Source organism: Paramormyrops kingsleyae, chromosome 16 (assembly GCF_048594095.1).
Source record: "Paramormyrops kingsleyae isolate MSU_618 chromosome 16, PKINGS_0.4, whole genome shotgun sequence".
Taxonomy (NCBI): domain Eukaryota; kingdom Metazoa; phylum Chordata; class Actinopteri; order Osteoglossiformes; family Mormyridae; genus Paramormyrops; species Paramormyrops kingsleyae.
In genome coordinates, this window is record NC_132812.1 from 23,764,659 (window position 1) to 23,788,657 (window position 23,999).

General features: G+C 47.5%; 1 long non-coding RNA gene across 1 annotated transcript; it reads left to right on the forward strand.

Moving 5' to 3' along the window:
* Window positions 1–303: 303 nt before the first annotated feature.
* LOC111858339 (uncharacterized) lies at window positions 304–5,109 on the forward strand. Its single transcript, XR_002841566.1, has 3 exons — window positions 304–456; window positions 4,173–4,245; window positions 5,024–5,109. It is a non-coding gene; the product is annotated as an uncharacterized lncRNA (long non-coding RNA).
* The last annotated feature ends 18,890 nt before the right edge of the window (window positions 5,110–23,999 follow it).

Sequence of the window (23,999 nt, forward strand, 5' to 3'; positions counted from 1 at the left end):
AACTGGTTGTACCGCACACTGAGAGCAAGGCAAAAATCTGCCAGCAGAGCAGCAAACATTTTATGCTGCCTGTTAGCCTGAAGGCCTGTCTGAAATGTTGTGCACAGTATGAGCCAATAGGTTGCGTGCGCTGTCAATCGATCAAGGGAAAACATCGAACAATCGACACAAATAATTAAAACAAAAGAAGGAACTAGGAAGCAGGAAAATAAACAAGCTGGTGGAAATGAGATTAGTGGGGAAATGGACACTGCCTGTGCGACAGCCTTGAAGAGAAGCCGCTGGAGCAGGATTCCTGTTAAATAATAGCTGTAATTGTACAGCTCTGATTATAATTGTAAAGGACTAGCGGTGCTACATGGAAAGGCTTTGTGCCTCCGTGGTAAAACGAAGCCCATGGGAGACCGTGGCCAAGAGCTTCTCCCAGGATTCTGTAGGACTCAGCCAGGCTTCAAGGTGAGAGAACGTGTCCAGAGTGGCTCTGAATCTGGCAGACAGTCAGAGGAGGGAAGGTGAGATACAGGAGGAAGACGGTGACGTGTTTGGGTTGGAGTCACCGTCAGCGGGACGCTGTGCTGTTTGGAGAGGCTCCAGGGAGCAGGTCGACAGCTGAGTGATACGGGAACCTAAAGGGGAGACGAGTAGCACACAGAGCAGAGCCTCCGCATTCAGCCAAGCGAACAGCACCAGCTCAGCTTCTGTAAGCAAGGAGCACCTCACCTGTAATGCCGGCATTAAATGGCAGATCCCCGTCAACAATACTTTATTTCAGCATCAGAACTACTGTAACTAGTTCTGTGATGTACTGGAATTGTAGGCCAGGGTGTCTCCTGTCTCATGCCCTATGCTTCTGTGGAGGAGCTGGATGGATGGATGGATGGATGGATGGATTACATACAGCCTCTCCTCAGGTTACGATGGGGTTACGTTCTGAGAAACCTATTATAAGGCAAAAATGCATTTTAAGCAGGACACCTAACCTAACAAACATCGTAGCCTAGCCTAGCCGACCTTAAACATGCTTAGAACACTTACATTAGCCTACAGTTGCGCAAAAGCATTAACACAAAGCCTATTTTATAATAAAGTGTTGAATATCTTGTGTAATTTATTTAATAATGTACTGAAAGTGAAAAACATTTCCCCATTGTAAAGTCAAAATATCGTAATAGGCACCATCGTAACCTGAAGAGCGCCTGTACTGGGATCACTATAACGTGAATTCCTGTGCAGTATAATATTTTGTTGATTCGTTGTCAATTTTGCAACTTTACTCAAGTAAAAAATATATATTGTTGTTTTTCCACCCAGAATGGATTGTCTGAGCATCTCCGAGGACTGGACTGAGAAACACTGGTTTAAGCTATAGATGTTGAATTTTTAAGGAGACCTTTGCTATTTCCAAAATACGTTAAGTGCTTTTTCTTTCCACATCTTCCAGAGGTTTGCTTTATGCCTGAGTTTCGCTCATTATAAGAACAGGCGTGGTGAAAAATCGATCGAATTTTACCACCGAGGGCCAGGAAATCCATCAAGTCGGTTGACTGTTTCAGCCGCAGGAAGAAGTGTGGGAGTATGTTTAGAGAGTCTGCGAGCTGGTGGCAGGAGCCGCGTGTCCGAAGCGGTAATGTTTCGACAAGATAGGATTATTAGGGGGGACAGAAACATCAATAAAGTGTAGGCCTTAATACATTTCGGACAAAACGGAGATCAGGATGCGATTTCAGTAGCACTATGCCGGGCCGTCGTCCCACACCTGACCTTAATCTCACACCTGCTCTCTGCTGTGTCACACCAGCCCTTTGAAGATGAAGGTGAAAAGGCTTTTAGAGCACTTAAACTGAGCAATGCAACGTCATATCACCCCCTCCCCAGGGGTTAAGCTGTACTGGACCTTGAAACACTCTTTCTCTGTTATTTTCCCTGCTTTGATGGATAGTTTCCCAAATGCTGTCCTTCTTCAAAAGCCTGCGCTGAATCAGTGCCCATCCTGCCATAATGGGCAGAGAGCAGAGCCTGTCCTCCATGTTGTCTCGCCTGCCATAGTGTCTTAAGAAATACAGCTCTAGGAAAAATTAAGAGACCACTCCACATTTTTTTTAAAATTCTGCATTTTTAAATCTTGGTTTAATCCTGGTTCTGCCGGCAGAAGGCTACACTGTGAGGCAGAGGCTACACTGCGAGGCAGAGGCTACACTGCGAGGCAGAGGCTACACTGCGAGGCAGAGGCTACAATGTGAGGCAGGCTGCTTCCAGGCTCAAAGGTTCTGAAACAGCAGTGGACAAGAACAAGGTGAAGCAGGAAACCTGCCAGGCAGAGGGCAGCAGCAACTTTCTAACGCCGGAGATGACTGTCAGCTTATACAACAGTGCCTCATAAATCGGAGGATGACCTCAAATGGGAAACATTGATTGGTGTGAAGTGCACTGCTGGGACAATTCATAACAGTCTCCTAGAAGCAGGACTGAAATGCCAATGGTGGCTATATCCTGGACAGCTGGATACACAGTAAAAATCCAGACTCACCCTATTCAGTCACATTTTGGCCACGGCCTCAGGACGGGAAGATAAATTGCATAAATTGCCCCCCTTATGTATATGATACCATAATTCCTTAACTACAAGCCATTTTCAGTTTCTGGTCTGAGTTCTAGCTGCATGTTTTCAGGTTTTTGCTAATTCAGCTTTTTATTAATGAAATGTGTGCATTGAAGTGCTTTCATGTTCAAACACATTATTTCAAACGTGCTTTTCAGTTCATGCTCACTTTAAAATGAACTTATTTTACTCTATTTGGGAATGAATTCTGTATTATTTTTATTTTATGTCACAATCTCCTCCATCATATTCAGATCTCGACCGTATGCTTCAGATCATCTCCAGCTTCCGGTTTGTCTAATCAGTCTGTGCTCTTTGCATCCAGAAGGAGAAAAAAATGTCGCTAACGTTCCTCCGGCTTGTTTGTATTGCGATGTTTCCATGACCGAAAGGGCAAAAATCCAACAAATTCACCGGTACCAAGGGTCCATAATCCAGGAGAGTTTTTCTGTAGACATTGTGTCAGCTTGCAGCTGTCTACACCAGCCCGGCAATCAGCAGAGGTACACACAAACACGCCAATTACCCGCTATGGGGTAAGGCGTTTCCACAGCGACGCTGCAGAAACAGCCAGACCCCCCTCCCCCCCCCAACCGGGGCCCGTCCTGAGTGACTGCGACTCTGATGCCACAGGCAGAACACGCCAGCTACATCTATTAAGCCAAATATTTTGCTTTTTAATTAGCTGGGGTCTTATTAAAATTACAGACAAGATCACTTTTTTGTAGGAATACCAATCCACCCCCCAAAACCCCATCAAAGGACAGGGATGAGACTCCGTCTTGTGTCAATCTGCAGTAGATTCCTGAAATTGCGGCCCCCGAACACTCGTGCTCCCAGAGAGCCCTCCTATTTTACAAACGTACCTTAGCACGCGCTGAACGGCGCCCCTAGTGACCACAGTGCAGCCGTGCGCTCCCATGTGCAAAGGCCTCTACAACAAGCCTAATTACGTGATTTAAGTGCTGCACAAAATAACTTATCTGCCTCCGCAGCTCTATCAGTGCGGGGCCAGTGGAAAAACCCTGATACACGATCTGCAGGCCTTTCTCGTACTTTTATACTTTTAGGGAGAATTAAAAATGCTGAATTATGCTCTGGTTTTTTTTTATCTGTGATTCTTAGTTATAGCCAGAGTTGTGCTGAATCATCCCTATTCCACAATAGGTGGTAAATCTATTAGTTCTTTATTTGCTTGCACACAGAGGCTCTTGGGGGGCAAACATTTAAGATAATCCACTTTTGTAGAAGAAATAGTAATTATACTATGCCAGCCTGATACACCAGCCGCAGGTCTCCCCTTGATCTCAAGGTCCCCGCGCCTAACCGACCCCCCCCCCCCCCCCCGTGTCCTTTTTGCTCGTGTGCCCAGGCTTCAGACATGGGCTGATCCAGTGTGTCTAACTGCCCCCTATTGGTTGAGCAGTTGGCCTTCTGGGTGATGGAATGAACCGCTAAGCGAATCACGCGTCGAGATTCCGTCCAAATTGCCAGAGGGAGGGGAGGGCGGGGCACAATAATCTGTAAATGCATTCGCACTAAGTTTCTAATGAAGAGCCTCTCCACACATCAGCCCCCAGATCTCCTGGAAACGCAGACCGCACGTCTGAAGATAGCACGAGGATTCCTCCCAGCTCCATCCCAAGGTGAACCCAATATCACGCCGGTTCATGTAAACAACTCCACAGGACACAAGTCAGTGCAGGGGATCTCATTACATCATTACCATCAAAATATATGCAGAATGTTGGTGAAATTCACCTGTCGTTATTATGCAACCCTCAGCTCATCCATCCATCATTAGTCTTTATCACGCTGGTTTTGCTTGTGGAAGCACAGGGACACATTACAGACGTATATTGCAGCGGGAAGCCTGTTTGTCATCATTAAAATGCCTTATCATTGCTATAGTTACAGTTATTATGATAGTAATTGCCCTACAGTGGGCTGGCATCCCATCCAGAGTGTTTTCTGCCTTGTTCCCAGTGCTGCCTAGGATAGACCCCAGGCCACTCCTAAAGTCCTGTACTGGAGAAGTGGCTGGAAGATGGATTAATGGATGGATGGATGGATGGATGGATGGATGGACGGATGGGTGGATGGACAATAATTATTTCAGTAATTGTTTTAGATATTCTGTTATGAAATGCAGTTTTTTTGGTGGGGGTCACTGCTTGGGGATTATATTACAATATGAGAGGCAGATGGAGATGCTCGGTTTAACTGCCCTGTTTGAAATCACTCATGGAAATAGGCACTGTGTATTTAATTTATGGATGTTGCCACAAGAGCCCCACTGTTTTACACCACAGGGACACCAGCTGTCTTTCTGGGAGAGTCAAGCATGATTTAGCATCCAACTCCCTCAAAGTTAGGCCTTAAATTGTGAATTTTTAATTTGACGTCTGTTTGTTTGGCCTGCAGGTTTCGCAAACAAACCATCTCCGATCTCACCTGATGCTGGATACCTCAGTAACATGGCTGTGCAGAATCTCAGCTTCAGCTGCACGGACGTTTTTCATTGGCCAAGCACTGGCTTCCTTTGCTGGTGTCCAGCTCCTCTTCCCGTCGGTTTCCTTCATCTTCTCCATCTCTGGCAGCAGCGTCCTTCTGCTGGCATGTTGATTCAAGCATGATAAGAATTTTACAATTAAAGCGAAGCACAGAAACTATCCAGTGGTTTAAAGACATATGTTTTCAGAGACTTATCGTACTAAAAAATGATGCGAGGGAAATGACAGCCTTGTCAGACAGCGCTCAGTACAGCTTCTAGAAGGAGTCGGGTTATTGCTAAAGTACACAGTAATTTTTACTAAAACCGCAACACTCCCTGCCACTTTGCAGTTCACATCTGGGACATTTCACTGCACTACAATTATATTTTCCAAGATGGCTGAACGATGACCTGCAAAAGGGTCTGGTGAACAATAAACTATCTGGATTCTGCACCTGTTTGGGATTTAAAGGCTGTCCAGCTGAGCTAATGAGCTTTTTGCCCAAACTGACGCACGACGGGGGGGGGGGGCGCGTCTTGCCATTACAGCCCCTGAACACCATCACCCTCTTTTCAACACACAAAATCATTTTAAGAGCCGTAATTCCCAGCAATTAGCAGCTGAGCCATTACTAATGAGGAACTAATAACCATTATTGCCCCGTTGCCAAAGAAAGCCTTTTGGGCAGAACATTCACTCTGAGAGGGCTTTGGATGACATACCGCTGATGTCACTGATCATGTGACACTTTCACTTCTTTACATCACACATGTTATACAGTGATGACTTCTCACCGTGGTTGCCACGGGTTTCATTCACATGGATGGCACACTGACAATTCCAAACACGATTTCAAGAGACCGGGCTCCCATGTTTACCTTTTTACTGGTTACATCCCAAAACAAGTACCCTCTGCAAATCCTCTACGTGAAAAAGGATTCACTCCCTCCGCATAATGTCTTTTGGGCATTTGAGCCAATTTTTTGTGTTGCTAACCCTTTTCCAGTAGTGTGTGTGTGTGTGTGTGTGTGTGTGTGTGTGTCTTGAACTGCCATTTGAGAGCAGCCCTAGCAGGAATCACTGAACGTTGTGTACCAGACAGGGTCTCAGCAACTTTCCACATCCTTAAAGGTACAAAAAAATGGCTTTTCTCTCTGGGCATCCCTCTTACAGCCTCCCCCTGCAGATGGGGACCGGAGCACCTCCGTGTTTCTTAAACGGCAGGTTTTTTCTTCTGAGTTACTTTACTGCCGCCCTGAAGATGAATTATAGCGTGGAGTCTCAGTGAGTAACACAATTTACAGCTTCTGGCAGTAATTACTGCCATACAATAGGTCTGCTGTATACTACGGCTGAAATTCAAAACAGAAATAGCACATAAGCTTATGAGCTTATAAGTGTATAAGTGACAAATGGCTCGCCTGATTTTATTTCTGTTGCTCCTTAAAACTGGGCATTATCTCGTTAAATACAAGTCCAGCTGTTACTGCTGCTGTCTGCCATTTTAGCAGCTGTTTTCTCTGATACGTTCCGGTCCCTGTGAAACCAAAAACCAGAGTCATCCGGTGCTGATGTGGGAAACGAAATAATTGATGCTTGCCACAAATGCAGGGATGGCTCTTGGGAGTTTTACTTACACACAAAATGTTCCGAGGGCAGAAGGAAAAATGATTGGTTCAGAGAGATAACCAATGAAATTGTAGAGGAGGTGGGTCCAAGCAACTAAAGGAGGCAGGACCAAGACATCTGATTGGACCCACCTCCTCTACTATCTGATAGGTTATCTCTCTGAACCAATTATTTTTCCATATTCCCTCAGAACACGTTTGTGTAAGTAAAACTCCCATGAGTGATGGGATGTGGGCTTTGAAACACAGTGGGCGGGGCCGTCACAAGCTACCGACAAAATAGCCAACAGAAAATGGACTAAGCTATTCTGTTACTGACAGCCTACAATAACATCGCCCATTGTGCTGATCAAAACCATTTGCAATAGCTGCACACAGCAATCAATCTCTCACCCTTACAACACCCATAAAGTACTCTTCTAAGGTGCTACACCAGGTTATGCAAATTTTCAGTGAAGCTTGGCATTTTTCATGAAAGAAACGCTGAATCTTAATAAACCTGGGAAAATCATTAAATACGAGTGTCAGACTTTTACTAAAGAGACATAGCTGGACACGTTTCTCCATCCATCACCAAAGTTTCGAGTCTAAGAAAACCACAGCTAATGCGTTAGCCGCCTGTCAAAATGGCATGTAATTGGTTTATTTAAATCAGCCACCGAATAAATAAACGCATGAATTAATAAAGCTGCCTGTCCTTCTTTACCGAATTAACCCAGCACTCTGTGGTTCTGAAATGTTAATGGTTAGGGGCCGGGGGCATCGAAACCTGCCAGTCGATGTTTTGACAGCATTAATTTTCCCGCTGCTTTATGGGCGGTGAAATTACCGTGTTCATTTTTATACAATGGGAAAATAGGAGGAAAAAAAGCACGGGTGAAAGCACTGACCTCACAGTACCGCAGAAGTACATTAATGAGTCTTGTGGGTATACTCTTTGTGTTTTTGCCTGTTGGAAGTTCTTCACGCAGAATCGGCTAACTTTGTATGGATGTTGCGATGGACCCTAGAGTTAGGAGTGAAATGCAAGACTGGGAGCCTAAATAAATCTGAGAGGGAGCATTTTCTGACAGCCCTGAATCTTAGGAGGCACCCTTGATGGTTAGGGAAGTCACACAAGTCCCCAAGCACACGCCACCACGTTACGTCACCATAATGTAGATCGGCAACAGCCCTCCTGCACCCGAGAACTGTGTCCCCGGCGCGAAGCCCCCCCCCCCCGTGCCATGCTGAAGCTCTTGCCAGGTATGGGTGATCCATCACTCGGCTGTTGCTGCCAAGATTAACGACAAACAGCGGCCCCTGTCACTCCCACCTGCTGTCCCTAGGGGGCGCCCCTGATTGTTCATTAGGGCCAGCTGGGCACAGGTGCAGCAGACTGGAACGACTATTAAAAATGGATCCACTCAGCGGGGAGGGAGGCGGGAGACGGGAGGCGGTTAGCTGAAAAGGTGCTTTGATGCTTATTTGCCTCTGCTTCCAGGATTGCAGTCATTGAAACACCATATAAAAGTCTCAAAAAACAAGCAGCACCCCGATTCAGAGTGCCTGAGCCGACACGACTTGACACCACGGTCCCACAGCACATCAGTCACCCTCGGGAAGAATCGATAACGGATGACCTCATCAGGCCGAGTTCGGTTCAGCCTGGACAAACCACTGCCAGTGTAGCTGAGATGCCATCAAATTCTGAAGCCTAGGGCCACGTCACGCTCCTCTGCCCCGCGACAGCGGCCTCTGCGTGTCACGGAGGCTGCCGAACTTTGAGCAGACAGACCCTGCCCCCTGCGTGCAGAAAATGAAGGGTTTTGGGGTCCCACGGTCCGATGGTAGGAGAGTTAGAGAGACAGGCACATGGGCAGAGAGGCGAAGCCCACAATCAGTGCTGTGCAAAGCCGCACGCTGAGCCAGTCATCCAGCGTCACCCGCTCGCTGCCCTTCTATGCCTAATTACAGGGCTGCGGTTGGCATTAAGTTACAGTCAGTCAAACATGTGTTCACAATGTTGGCAGCATCACAGCCTAAGTCAGCAAGATCACAGAACCGATATCGAAGTATGAATTAGCCCGCGTTTATTCTTGCGCTGTAGTCGGCCATCTTGGCAGCCATTTTGCCTGGCCTGTATGTAGGCCACGACAGCTTTGCTTTGTTCTTCCTGCTCATCCCTAGCCAGCTCCCCCGTACATCCAGGAGAGCCATGTCTGCGACAAGATTAGTCACGCAACCATAGTTCCCCCACCCCTCCGGGGTAATGTGCTGCAGCCCCAGTGCTGGGCTCTACTGGCTCAAACCACTGTGACCGGAGCTGCCTGACCTGGGGGGTTTCAGATCTTCTCTTTAATGCTTTTACATTCTACTCCCCCTGAGAAACAACACAGATTATGTACTTAACTTTTTCCCTTTCTTGCACCAGCGTTAAAAATGCATCCACTGTGTGTGGCATTAAAAGCATATTGCATAAGCTGCTAAATATACCTCACCTGGGCACTGACTGTTCCCGTTCCAGCTTCTCACACGAGCTGCCACCGTCCTCGCCTCATCGCCCGGGTTACGCACACAGCAGTCCGCAATCGCACCGCCGCCATGTGGTGGCCTTTGTAAGGAGGCGCTGTGGGACACCATGATGACAGGCAGGATGATGAGAGATTAAATGAATAATAGATCAAATAAATTAATGGATCGATGAATGACTTATTGATTGTTTGACTGGTTGGTCAATTATTTGGTTGGTAGGTTGATTGATTGATTGGTCAGTTAGTTGGTAGGTTGGTTGATTGATTGATTGATTGGTCAGTTAGTAGATTGGTAGGTTGATTGGTTGATTGACTGATTGATTGATTGGTTAATACAGCATCTTCTGCTTCTCTCATCACAAAGATTGTTTCAGCATCTCACTTGTACCTCGCCATCATGTCGCATGCCTTTATTTCCGAAAAGTAAAAGCACTCTCCAGCAAATCCCTAAAATACCTCGTTCAGTGGTGCTGGTCGCCCCCTCACTTCTCACGCCCCATTGTCTTGGCTTTCAGTGGTATCTTATGGATACAGTGGCATGGGGTGCAGATTAAACAGAACCAAAGTGGGCACAACGTTTTTTTTAATCTACGTTTGGAGAATTAACCACAAGAGGGTGAAGGGCATGCTGTTGTGTGTGTGTGTGTGTGTGTGTGTGGTTGTGTGCTCACCCCCCTCCCAGCCCAACCATTAGTTAAGACTCCATAGACTATGGACCCCCCCCACAGAAGACTCCTGTTGGGTTGAAACATCTCTGAACAGCTGGTCCATTGTTTTCTACTCTGATTCAGTGGCCATTTTAATGAGCGCCAGCCTGCTTTGCTTTCATCTTCAGCCTGAAAATTGTCTGCTGGCATCCAGGAGTCAGGTACTAAAGCTCGATGAAAGAAAAGCTTCAGTGAACAGGAGGAGGATGGACCTACATTATGGGTCTCGTGGACCGTGAACAGATTCCACATGGGGCAGCACAGAAGTACAGACCACGGATGCTGGGAGGACTTCCTATAGGGGGCAGTAGAGAAAGTGGTGCCACAGAGTGGCACCATTGGTGAAAGAGAGACAGCACACACAGAGTGCAGGGTGCAAATAACAGGAAGTCCTTAAGGTGGAATTGCAGAGAACGAGGACCGGAAGCTCCATCAGTGCTACAAAGACCAGGAAGTGAAATGGGAAATGTAGGAGTACTAGTACATGTTTAGGTGGAAATACCCACCATTGACAGGAACTGGTCAGGGGCTTCCTCAGCCTGTGTCAGGAAAACACCTGCTTTAACTCTGGGGGCTGTTGTGTCATTTATAACCATCATTAGTTCCTGGGTCCTGCATCCATGCGACTGGTGTTTATATTGAAATGGCTGCTAGCTTTACATCCTTTGGCCTGTTTGGACATGTGTGTCAGTCTTTAACTTGATATTTTCATATCAGGATTTAAGTCAACAGCTTTCAATCAGGCACTTTCCTGATTCTTCATCTTTTATTTTCTGCTGTTTTTCACATTTTTCTGCATCACACACATAAATCAATGCTAGTCAAGCATTACTGCAATTATGCATTTTATATCTTGGCACCTTGTTGCTTAATTGGATCCATCAGTTAAATAAATGTAATTTTAAAATTAAACATCGCCTTCCCTGGTGGGAGGGCACCGAAATTAGCCCAAATCAGAAATGACCAGGTCCTATTATAACAACTTATCAAAAAGGTCATTGAGTGGTTCTAACTCACTGAAAGACCATTAGGCAATTGAATAAATTAACCTTAAATTAACGACTCATTAATTATCAGCTCGATAGTTCTTGAACTGCTGAGGTATAGGCTTATAAATCTGCAGTGAGCGACGGCAGCAGACTGTCACGGAGCTCTGTGGCTGGGCGATGATGAGGTAGGTCAGCTCTCTGACACCGAAATGTCAGGAAAATGCAAATTTTCAGCATGATTACAGCAGGTGGTTAAAAAAAAAGTCACAACAACAGGCTTGCGGCTCCTGCAGTCTCTTCTCTGAGACGTAGGGGGCACCGCAGAGGACACGGAAGTGGGACCGTGGACGACCCACCAAAGTGCTCGGCGCTATCTACGCGTCTGCTCACCCAACGGCTCCCTCAGCTCATCTCCCTGTGCCCTCATTGCCGAATCAGCTGCTTAGCTCATCTAAGCTCCTTCCCATAATGACTTACCAGCTCACACTTTTCAAAATGACCCATTTTTCCTGCTATGTTCTTATTCTCAAGGATTGAGCACCTTGGTTACAGTTCTAGTGCCTTAATTACTGTGCGGTAGGCCGCCCCAGCTGAGAGTCTGCTTTTTCAGAAGGTCCCACTGCTGTCACCCGTGGCACGTCACCGCTGGGTGACTGCGCTGAGCACAGGGGGAAAGGTGCTGTCTGGGTTAACAGGAGCAGGAACATTAACAGAGACTTACTCTTAGACTGTGGATCAGCCTAATTTTTCTGTTGAAAGAGGACCGTGTTGCCAGTAAAGGATAACTTTTCTATACAGGAGACATGCTTTTGCGCATTTCCCTGCCTCTCAGCCAGCTGGGATGAGAGGTCGTGAGTATTGTGGAATGCAAGATGGCTGCCAGAGAAGAAGGGGGGCGGGGTTTAAAGCACCCAGCCAATCACATGGTGCCCAGGCTCCAGACAGTGGGGAGGATTCAGCACACGCTCTCACTCTACAACGGGGGCACGGGTGGGTCAGCGGCAAAGGCAGGGAGCCGCTCTGTAAAGCAGCACGTGGAATGCTTTCATGCCCCCCCCCCCCCCCAAACATCCACCTACATAAATTCATTATACTTTGCAAGCCTTTTACAGAATATTTCAAAATCTTTCGGGCACATGGGCCAGTTCGGCAGCATTGAATGCTGGGCCTGTGTCTTCCCAGTGGGCCTCATTTGCGTGTGAGGAGATTGAAAAACACAGGAAGAAAGCGAGCGGAGCCGGAGGAGCCACTGCCTTCCGCGTCTTATGTCCGACGCCAGGGAAAACAGAGCCTCCCGCACACATCTTTCGGCACTTTCCTCTCGCTTCCACGCTAACAGGCGGCCGCATTGACTTTCGTGGCTGTGGAATAACGTGCTTCGGCAGCCGCGTGTCTCATTTAGCCCTTCCTGGGACGGCCGCACACAATAACGTAGCGTGTCACACGGAAAGGGGGAAACGGGAAGTGAGATCTCTGGCTTTAGGACAGCGCTTACTCGTTCCTTAGTTTAATTTCTCTCCTTCATATGCTTATAAAAGAGGGCTTGAGGACCAAAATTCAGGCAACGCAGCTACTGTAGGATTAGGAAGAAAACTGAATCGCATCCTTAAATATCCATGTTTTTAAGAAGTTTTAAAAAGCCAGAGAACCAGCCATTTCAATGAAGTTGGGAGGGGGCGACCCTGCCCTCCGCAGTATAAATAAGTATGTAAATCTTTGCAGTCAAAATGGGATGGGAGGAGTTATAGCCCCTCTAATACTAGCTACTCGTCTTAGAAACTGTTATCAGAACAGACTTTTATTTACAAATGAGGTATGAAACGCAGGTGGTGTGGGGCCCGGTCCCTTGGCATCTCGAGCCGTCAGGTGTCACAGAGCCGTGTTTCGGAGCCCCAGCTGGCGGGGGGGGGGGGCTGTTTCCTGAGCTGCGGGGATGCAATCCCCCCCCCCCCCCCTCCACCAACACACAATGCAGGGAGGAAGTGTAGGGGGTAGAGAGTGTGAGAGAGGAAATGAAGGTGGGGGGTGAGTCTCAGGAGGGCGAGTGGGGGGGTTTGGGGTGTTCATTACAGCCACCTGTCTCTCGTCCCCTGCTGTGCGAACAAACCGGCGTTTTCTGCATTTCTGGGCACTCGTTAGCCAGACGGAATCTCAAAGTCGTGACCCAAATCACCACACAAGTGTAACGATTTTCCTGCTAGATGGTCCTGTTGTATTTTTTCCCTACATTTCAGTCACACCTGAATAGGACACATCCCCCCCCCCCCCCCACTAAGCTGTTTCCTGCCCAGACTTGAATCACGGTTCATGTCACCATCTTGACAGTTTCTGAGCCACATTAAGGTACGTTTAAGTCCTGCTAAAACATCTCAGACACCATTGTAATTATGAGTAACCAGAGCTGTTGTATGAAGTATGGTTTAGGATAGTAATATTTTTAATGAGAGCTGAATAATAAAGTTGATAAATGATAATTGCCACTTTGCTGGAGTGTATTTGACCTTGAAGGTGCTGACTTTCGACAAATGCTGACCTTTAGACAAATGTAACGACCCTGTGACATGAGGCCATATGCCAGCCGCGAGGCGCTAAGCTCAGTATCCCGCCCCCAAGATGGCCGCCGTCAGTGGTGCTGTCGCTGTGATCTGTGAGCACAGTCTGCCAGCCCCGGCACTGGACCTCGTCGCTCTCCACAGGAAGTCAAACTTGAGCGGCGGACAGCTGCGCCCGGCGGACAGTTCACACGGGCTTCCTGCCGCGGAGGAGTCGCCAGGATGACGAACGAGCTCTGCTGCCGGCCTCGCTTCCAGGGGGCGACCCTGCCCTCCGCCAGCCAGAGCCGCTCCATCACCGCGTCAGGAAAACCGCTACCAAAATAGCCACGATCCGGCAGCCCCGGGGGGGACTCGGGTCAATAAGACCCGCCCACAGCAGCCTCACAGGCCCTCCCAAATGACGGCAGCTCTCACTGGTGACATGGCTCGTGATTCACAGAGCTCACCCCAAAAATAGGAAATCCAAAGAGACACCTTCCGTGGACATGGTGGGGGGAGTGGAAAAAAAACACAGGAGAATGGGATTATGGGATATCACTCACCTTAATGTTTCTCCCAAAAGCGGTAATAAATTAAATCAAATATGAGTGAGTGCGTAATAAGTCCCCAGAAGAGTCTGGCAGCCTGTCTGCCAGTGGCGGCCAGACGGAAGGAAAAATGAGCTGATGTGCAAATAAATTGAGAGCGTAGATCTACTGCTGAGAGCTGAGCTAGATCTGCCCTGTTTGTTCTCCAGGCTACATTACGGCAGAACACATGTTTTTTTTTTTCCTTAATCCTAGGAGACTTGTCCTTTTAGGTCCTTTCAGGCCACCGTTGACAGTTCTGTGCTTTTCTGCTTTTTTAATGAGGATAATCTGCCCGCCAAAATTATGGCACGTGCAAATGCTTAGGGATGGATGAGAGAGACAAACCGCTTCAGCCCAAGACATATAGAGCACCATGAAGCCGGCAGAGGCCGGCTTAATCTTTGCTGCAGGATGGACATAGGTGGAGGGGTAGTGTGTTGAGGGCAGGGATTTAATAAGGTTCATAGGGCACGAGCGAAGCAGCTGAACCAGCCAATCCCGTTGGGTCTCCCTCAGTTAATTAACATGTTGTAATGTTAGGAAAACGGGGGGTTTGGCCACCATCTTTATTAATTAAAATGTAACTGGACGCTGACAGAAAGGAGGAGGGGGCTGGGAACCAGCGGGCTGCCGACACAGGGAGCCGCTTCCACGCAAGCCGCCCTGCATCCCTGCCCAATGGCGGGGAGGGGGGGGGGCTGCTGCATTGAGCTCAGCTGGCACACCATTCACATCTTGGAGGGAGGGGGAAAGAGGAGCAGTTTTGTCTTTATTAGGGTTACAGGCCGGGGGCCATTTTCTGTCAATATAAGCTGTTTGGCTTTCTGGCGATAACCTGTGGAGATCAGGTGGGGAGGGGGGGTAATGTGTCGAGGAGGGGAAGGATGGGTTGCAGAAGAGGAGATGTTGGGGGGGAGACTCTGGGATTTGAGTAACTAGTTTTTGTAGCGATCTCAAAGGTGCCTCCACTGTCCCCAGCAAGATCAGCACCACCCAGCCACCAAGGGTCTGTGAGATCGAGGCGCCCAGAACCAGCTGCTCAACTTCCAGCTGGACCGCCGGCAAACCCCCCCCCCCCCCCCAGAGAAGGGGCCATCTGCAGGAGCAGAGCGGAGGAGGCGGAGACAGGGATTGGGAAAAAGGTGGCCAGGGAGAAACCCTCATATTCTGGGCTTATCAGTGCCCGAGTGAACGTGTGAGGATGGGGGAGCAGAGGAACGGGGGAGGGGGGGCACTGACTTCACAAAGAGGCGCCTTCCTCCTGTTCAGACTGCCTCAGGCAGGAGATAGCTAGCCGTGCATGGGAGGCCAGCGGCCATAGCAGGCACCCCTGAAGACATCACCATGAGGACCAGCGGGCTGAGGCAGGAGCCACCCCACCAAGATGGCCTGTTTTCCGTGAGGGGGGTGGGTTTGTCCGCATGGCGGGGGTGAAATTTATTAATGTGAGATTTTCATTTGCATTAATAAGTGAGCAATTAATTTGGTGACATCGTGTGATTTGAAGCAGGCTGTTTTAAAAATATTGTTGGAAAAGAACAGGATGTGTGTCAGAAGACAAGAAGGTCGAAGAGGCTGTTTGGACAAAAGGAGGTCAGAAGCGTGTAGACGGGCTTGTAAAAGACTATGGCTCTGTACAAGCACGAGGTCCCCCTCCTGTGCCGACTGGGGAGCCCCCCCTGCAAGAAGAAGGTGCCTTATAAAATTATTCAGGGTTGCCAAAGCTCATGCATATGGCGTGACACTCCCGCTTTCAGACCCTGAGTAATTTGTCTGTCCAAAATCTAACTTCTACACTGCCCCCCCCACCCCAAAGAGTGAGGGAGCTACCCCACATCCCTCCATCCATCACCATAACCACTGCGCCACTGCACCGCCCGCTACCCCACAATATTTTGCAAATAGGGCCCTGTTGCACCTCCAAGTCAGCACTGTGTGTAGGGAGAGTCTTTCTCCCATCCTGCCTATTGCTCCATTCCTCTTTTCATCCCTTTTTTTCTGAGCCAAGCCAACATAGCACGATGTCAGCTTGGATCCACACATGTGTCACCCCAGGGCTGGAAACGAGGTGGAGGGAAGCTTGGTGGCCTTTTTCTCTTCTGAAGTCCGATTCCTCCACGAGTCGCTTAATCTGACATGTCGAGCTCATGGCCAGGAGATTGTCCCACCGCAACAGGAGAGCACCACCTCTTCCCTCTTCTGCCGGACCTGGAACTAGACCTGGACCTAGACCTGGACCTGGACCTGGACCTGGACTTGCACGAAACCATGAACCAGGAGCCTCACCAACACGTCTGGTTCAGCACCAATAGAAGCCTTGTTCCTCGGTTGTCTCCTTTGAAGTGAGAGCTTCTGTTCCCGTTGACATAGGAACTGAAATATTTATATCTGGCACACAAATGAATGAGCATAAAGATTAAAGGATGATTCAATAAATTCAGTTCAGTAAGTTCATTTTTCCTAATATTAACCTTGGCGATACTCTGTGGCTGATACGGAGAAGCCTTTGTGTTTGACATCCAGTTGCCAGTTTCAGAACATCCACGAAATCTGTTGTTTTAAGCAATACGTGTTTATAGGAAATTGAACATCATAGCTCCGAAATCTGACTGACAGAAGACTGACAATTTGCACGGCGTATAGTATAAACTGACATTTGGCATCATAGTGCACTGATTAGCCTGTAAACCTCATGCCTACAGGGCCGTGAATCCAGTTCCAGCCCCTCGACTGTATGTGTTGAGTTTACTCATTACCCCTGTGTTTCAGTGGGTTTTGGCTGGATTCTGGATGTCCAAACATATGTGGTTAACAGAATGAGGTTCCACATTGTCCCTAGTGTGTGTGATTGTATGTGTGAATCCCATCCAGGATGCCGCCCCTTGCTTACTGGGATACGGTCCAGGCTGACCAAGACTCCTAAAGGGATTCAGGGCTACAGATGATGGATGGCTGGATAAAATTTACTTAAAGTAGAACTGGAGAAGTCCCTGGTGAAGTCCCTGGTGAAGTCCCTGGTGAAGTCACAAGGTAAACACAGCACCGGTTTTCTGTAAGCTGTGTATTTAACACATTTTACTGTAGACATTTAATTCACTGGCAATAAACAAAACACACTTTAAATAAATTTTAAAATGAAATCCTCCCCACCCTGGGATTAAAGAATTAAAGAGGGACCTTCCTCTGCTTCTCCTCTTTGTGGTCGTCTTTGATGAAACCATCTAGCAAAAGGGAAGACAAACGTTTAAAAAACGGGAAGTGAAAGAGACTGAAAGACAAAGCGAGACATTGGCAGCTGTGGGTTGCGGGTGGCGTGCAGGCAGCGAGAGATGGAAGGAGGAATGGCTTCAATTTAAAGACGAAGACAATGACTGAGAGGAAGGGGTGAGGAAAGACACTATCTCAAAAACACCCATTATTCTTTAAACTAGTGTATCTGTTAAAGGAAATGATAGAGGAAATTTGATATATAGGGGCATATTTGGCGTAAGAGTCTGAAAGAGGTCAACAGCACCCTCGCTGGGGCTTGAGTACAAGTCCTGTGTCCCAGGAGATGGAGAGAAGGCCGTTCGGCCCTGAAACAGTCACTCTGACGCTGGTAGTACGCCCCCCCACTCCCCACACCCCCTCCAAATGAAGTCCGTCACGCTTCCTGTAATGTGGCTGAAACCAGCATGTCAATCAAAGATACAACCTGAGTTTGACAGCAACAGCTTTGTCCTTCTTCTTTATCGATGTGCGTTACATGGCAGAAAATAAACGTGGAAAGGTTTCTCTGGCCATGTAATGTTTTGGGGGGGGGGGGGGGGAGGTAAAATTTAATTAGTTTTTTTGTGCTCTTGGCTGTGTTGCATTGACAGAAAGGAGAAGCACCGTTAGCCATTTTCATGGAGAGAGTGCAAATGAAGGGAGAGCAGCAGGCTTTTTGCTAACTGCTCAGACAATGCTGGGGGGCTCGGAGGGGGGGGGGGGGGGGGAATCTTGTGCATGATATTACATGACAATAGGTGCAGAGAAGAGACACGGCGGATAAACACATGGCCGCTTGTTACAGGCCATGAGAGACACCGCTGATGCCCCAAACACAGCGCTTAAGCCGGACTGCCCCAGCGATTTAACCAACTGTGTAAATCTGTAGGTTTCTTTAGACAAAAGCATCCGGCAGGCATCCAAAAATGTAAATGGAGACAGATTTACTGCGCAGTCATGTTGTCTTGGAGCTGCTAGTTTTTGGGCCGTCGATCGTGCCTCACTGGCTTTAAGATATTTCAGTCATAAGACGTCCTCTCCTGTCTCGCGGTAAATAAAAATGAACTCTGGTTTCTCTATCGATCATCGATCTGAATGCCGGCTTCCAGAGTAATGCTAACAAAAGATTCACTTCTTGCTGTACAGAGTAACTGAAGCTGAAGAAATCATGCCGCGCTGCCACTGGGCAGCCGCAGGGGACGGTGGCCCGAGACTCTTATTTTGGCAGGAGAGCGTACATGATTTCAAGTGTTAACTAGTGCCATGTGTCAAAATGTTGTTGAGGATGATGCCGCCAAGGATAGCGATTGGTGAATATGAGCAGCAGAATGGAGTAGATCAGGGGTATTCTAACCGGGTCCTCGGGGACCCCCAGACAGTACACGTACACCTTCTTGAGGAAAGGGGGGGGGGGATAATATCCAGAATAATCTTCCCTTTGGATTAGATCCAAATTTATTGTCATTGTGCTGAGTACAGGTACCGAGCCAATTAAATGTTTTCAGCATTTAACTAGGTGCAAATAAAACATATACAAACACAATGTATATACAATAAATACATTATATTTTTATATACATAAATTACAATTAATTATTTCTGCATGGTTCTGTGCAGAAAATCTTATGGTGCAGACAGGAAGTACAGAGGGAATGCTGGGAAATATGACAAGATGCAATGATACAAGAGCTTTGCACATCCTTCTGGCGTCATACACAATTTAAGAGCATCCACACCCCTACCTACAGTGCTGAACGCACAGCTGATGGCAGCGTATGCTGGCTCATTACCATTCCTGACCAGCTCTCCCAACACAAGGCTGTCCTGTTCCCCGTGATAACGGGAGTGCTGTAAGGGAGAGCTGGGACTGCCTCACCCTTGTACACAACCCCCCCCCACCCCGCCCCGCTACCTCGCTCTGTCTCCCTCCCTGAATACTCTGAAACCAACACCCAGCCCCCACAGAACTCAATTCCATGCATTTTCCAGGCCTTGTGAGGGAAGGGGGAGGGGCCACAATGAAGCAGCAATGTTTTAACCAGTCTTTGTTTCCTGTTCTGGTCTGGGGTATTGTTCTCTCTGTAAATGGACAATTAGGTAGGGGAGCACAGGCTGCTGGGATGCCCTTCCTCCCAACAATGGCCCTTCAGTCGTCGATTTGTGCAGGACGGTCACGGCGTTACCATGCGCGTCCAGAGGGTCTCCGTTTGGCGAACCGCAAACTGGACGGTGGGAGACCAGATGGGCGCAGGCCCACGTTTTCGAAATTGCTGGCGACGGAACACTGGCGGCGGTCTTCCAGCGAGTCGTGGAGCCGTTAGGGGGGGGGGCTCCCCTGACCCCATTGCGGGCAGATTCGGCCACATTAAACGCAAGGACGACACAAACAGGGAGAATGTCAAACTGTGAATCCACGCTGTGCCACGAGGAATTCCTAGTCAGCTAGCGGACGGCTTTCTCCAAAAACAGCTTGCTCCCCCCCCCCCCCCCTTTTTTTAACACATATCGCTCTTTTGCACAGCGGTATATTTTCAATAGAGCTAATCAAGTGTCTTCCCAAATGCTACAGCAGCAGGACCCATATTAATCCACTGTGCTACCAGCTGTTGCTGTTTTGGAAAATATTACCCACACAGAGAGCTGTTACCTCGCGAGTTGCTAAACTTTGCCTCCACTGTGTCTTGCAAATTGCACATCACCCTATTAGCTCTCCGGCTCCCCTTGGCTGCTCCACACACAGCAATGAGACGGATACGTGGACTTTGCCGACATTCTTCTGGGCTCACATCAGAGGTGAGGTTCCCCAGGGTGCTGTGCTGAAGCTCCCATGTCATGCAGGAAGCTAAGGAACCAGGATCTCTTCGTAGTGGAGTCCACCACATCCCGGCCCACCACCCAGCCTGGCCATGAAGGCTATGGATGTTTTCAGTGATTTCATGCTCATGTCTGTTTGCTCAGCTCGTTTTTGGGTCTTGTTTAGATAGTCGGCTATGTCTGCCAGTCCTGCATCTACACACTGTGATGATTAGATGATTGCTCTAGCATGCGCTCTAAATGTGACACCGTGAAGCTTTTTATATAAGTGTGAGGCGGTGGGAGGTAGAGCGGTGGTACAGGGCTGGGTTTGGGGTGAGTTTGCGTTTCCATGGCAATTGATCACCAGCCCTGTGCCCATAGACTCATTAGTGTATGTAACCCAGATGGTGCGAATTAATCAGAACAACCTGTTGAGCATGAGTAGGGTTAGCAGAGTGGTGGCGGGGAGGATCTGGGTAGCTTAAGGCAATGTTCCCGTTGACATGGTAATGTTTGCCATGGAAGAGTTTGGCAAAAACTTTGTGTAAGCTGATCCGGCTGAATGGCTGAAATGAGTTGATGATATTTTGGTGACGTTGGTGAGATCGTACTGCCGCACCATTACTTCTCTGCCCATTTTTTCCACTCGAGTCATCACGCCCCTTGGCTTTTTTGCCCATTTGATTTCAGATCAGTAAATTGAAGCAGCCAGCACAGGGTGTGGGGGAGAGGACTTTCCATTACCGTGACCCTTGGAAACCTTCTAAAGAAGAACTCCAGTTTCATCTTTATTACTGGAGGGGCAGCATTAAGGGGCTTTTCTGTTTCAGATGCTTCTGAGATGCTGGGCGGTCACTACCCATCGGTGGGGGTCAAAGGGCCATCATTGGACATCCCAAACTCTGCAGTCCACTGTTCTCACATTGTTTTGAAGGGCAACTTGGCTACACCTGATCCCAAATCAGTCCCTCTAAAATATCCCAACTTGGGCAAATCGTCTTTTTTATTCAAAGCTGGACCTAAATACCTGCAAGTGTGACAGCTTTTAACACTGGAGGGACCACTAAACCGACTTTGTTATCTATACCAGGGATGGGTGACTTTAGTTAACTCTCATGTGCAAATGATCCCAAACCTGCAACAGCAAATGAGGCACAAAGGTTTGAGTAAACAATTGGCTCTTATTTAGAGTTACAAAGGGGACCAGAAGACAACTGATCATGTGACCTCAAGGCCCAGGATTGTCTCCATAAGAGCATTTGAGATCTGAGCGATGTTTTGGAGTTATAAGGGAAATGCTTATTGTGCATTAGAAAGCCTGGGGCAGCTACTGAAGCCACTTGCGGTGTTTTGCTCTCGTAAAATGAGATATTTCATGCCTACGCAGTGGCCTTGGAACTGGATTGAATTTAAGTCTGTCAGCTTTTATTTTTTTTTGGTGATTGATGTGGCACTTACCGATTTATCAGTATATATGCCTGTAAGTTTTGCTCCACGAGACAGAGTGAATGGAATGGGGACGTTATTGGGGGGGGGGTTAGGGGAGGTTTCAGTTAAGGAGGTTTCAGCAAAACAGCAGGGGAGAGCAAAAGACCACCGTTTAACAACAAACAACAGGGGTGTGATATTTAGGAATCGGGGCGTGTGTTCTAGGGGACCCGGGGGGGAAAACAGGAGCTAATTTAGTATCATCTACAATCTGGCACAGGTACGGCAAGTGAACATTCTGACTTTTACTTGCCCCTCATTACACCTCAAACTGAATATGTTTTATCATACATAAATATGACCAGTGTTGTACGGCTGCAATCATTTACTGTTCAATAGCTAAGCTAATGCTAGCCAATTCAAACTGTAAAACAGAATAATCAAATGTTCCAAAATTTAATGAAATAGAATATGTTGAGTACAGAATAGAAATATGGCACATAAATAGCAATGTGCCTCTGCTTTTTTTACAGGGCAGAATCACTGCTTTGCAAATTACCTTTCATGGGCCTTCAAGCAGTGGAAGAAATAGGCAAGTCTACTGTGGCATTTCAGACCAAACACAATCGATTTTCCTTGCCGGTGCAGGACACATTTAAACATCGCCTCTCGCTGTTTTCATTTGGGCGTGAGACAGCTGCAGGCCACAAAAGACGCCCATCCTAAGGACCGTGGACGGCCTCAAAAGTCAGTGTGTTTGGTACAGAACGGCACTTGGAAACATTCTGGAAAATGCATTTTCCCTCAGTCTAAATGTTCAAATTTGTGTTTTTATAATTCTTGACTGGTTCCAAAGCACTGAATGGATGAACACTTTCCACTGGTGGCAATGCCCGTAACAAGGTATTTTATAAGTACTCTATTTGAGAGAGCTTCCTGTAGTGTCACCTGCCTGTGATTGAAGCGCTAGAGCTTTCCAGATGGATTCAGCAGTTGTGAGAGGAGGAAATTTAAATGGATTCATTAATGGATTAATTAAGTGTTGTCAAAATCGGGCCCTGGAGCACTTAAGTCCCCGTTGGCCTTTTTGTCAAAGTCTTCATCTTCACGATGAACATCAAGCTATCAATAACCCTGATAATTTTGCCCTTATTAACGCCGATGGAGGTCCCTGCATTCCTCCGTTGATGACCTGTGTTTCGGGTCTCTTGAGTTTGGGCGATTTTGGACAGATTCCGGAATTCCCAGGCACAAGCCGCATGGTTCCTTGTGAGAATTCTAAGCCTCACGGCAACAGTGATGTTTCAACACAGCCAATAACTGCCTAAAATGAGTCTCAACTCAGAAATCAATTCCGCATTCAGGAAAAAATCCATCTTCTAAAGTTTATTTCGCATCATTTATTTTTGAAGGATCATTAGTATATGTCAATATATTAAAATGAGTATTACACAACAGTCGATAACTATTTTGCCCAAAGGCCTTTGTGGAATCCGTTAATTCTTTACCGTTTTTGTAAAACAGCTGACTTGCCTGAGGGAGGGTTATGATAAATCCCCCACAGACAAACTATTCAAATTTAATTAATAACTGCTTGTTGTTCGGAACTGCAAACCGATGTTACCCTCTTTAGGGGCAACCCTGGTGCCCTGCATTCGGCCTGCACTCATCTCCAGATTTGTGCAGTGCTTGTTCGTAGATGATTTCACATAATAGACCGGCAAGTTCTTCTGTAGAAGCTTATAAACATCTTTTGAGAAATTCCACCAAAGGCAAAGGACAAAAGAATCCTTGAGCCAGAAGTGTTGCGGTCTTCATTTCCAGGAGACCACCTGATAACTCATTTTTTTTCTATTTTATGATGAAAACAATTTTACTTTTTACAGGTGAAAGGTTTTCTTTTGAAGGGTAAGTAGGACGAGAGTGTTAAAATGATCAGAGCAGGTCTTTTCACTGAATGTTTTGATACAGAGTCAGAAGGAGGGGTGATGGTCTTCTGCCCTCAGTCCACGTAGGTGATGGTCTTCTGCCCTCAGTCCACGTAGGTGATGGTCTTCTGCCCTCAGTCCACGTAGGTGATGGTCTTCTGCCCTCAGTCCACGTAGGTGATGGTCTTCTGCCCTCAGTCCACGTAGGTGATGGTCTTCTGCCCTCAGTCCATGTAGGTGATGGTCTTCTGCCCTCAGTCCACGTAGGTGATGGTCTTCTGCCCTCAGTCCACGTAGGTGATTGTGCCGCATGGTGGTGGTGAAACAGCGTCAAACTGACAGAGAATGACGACGAATGCCGCTTATCCCAGATGCTAAGTGCTAACCGATATCAACGACTGCCGCCCGGCCATAAGTACCGCTCTCGAATAATTACTTTCAGATAACTCCAATAACCTCCTATAATTACTAGCCTCAAATACCAGCCAAATACTACTCCTCGATAAATACTGCTTTCTGCTTTAAGGATGTGGGATTTGTGTG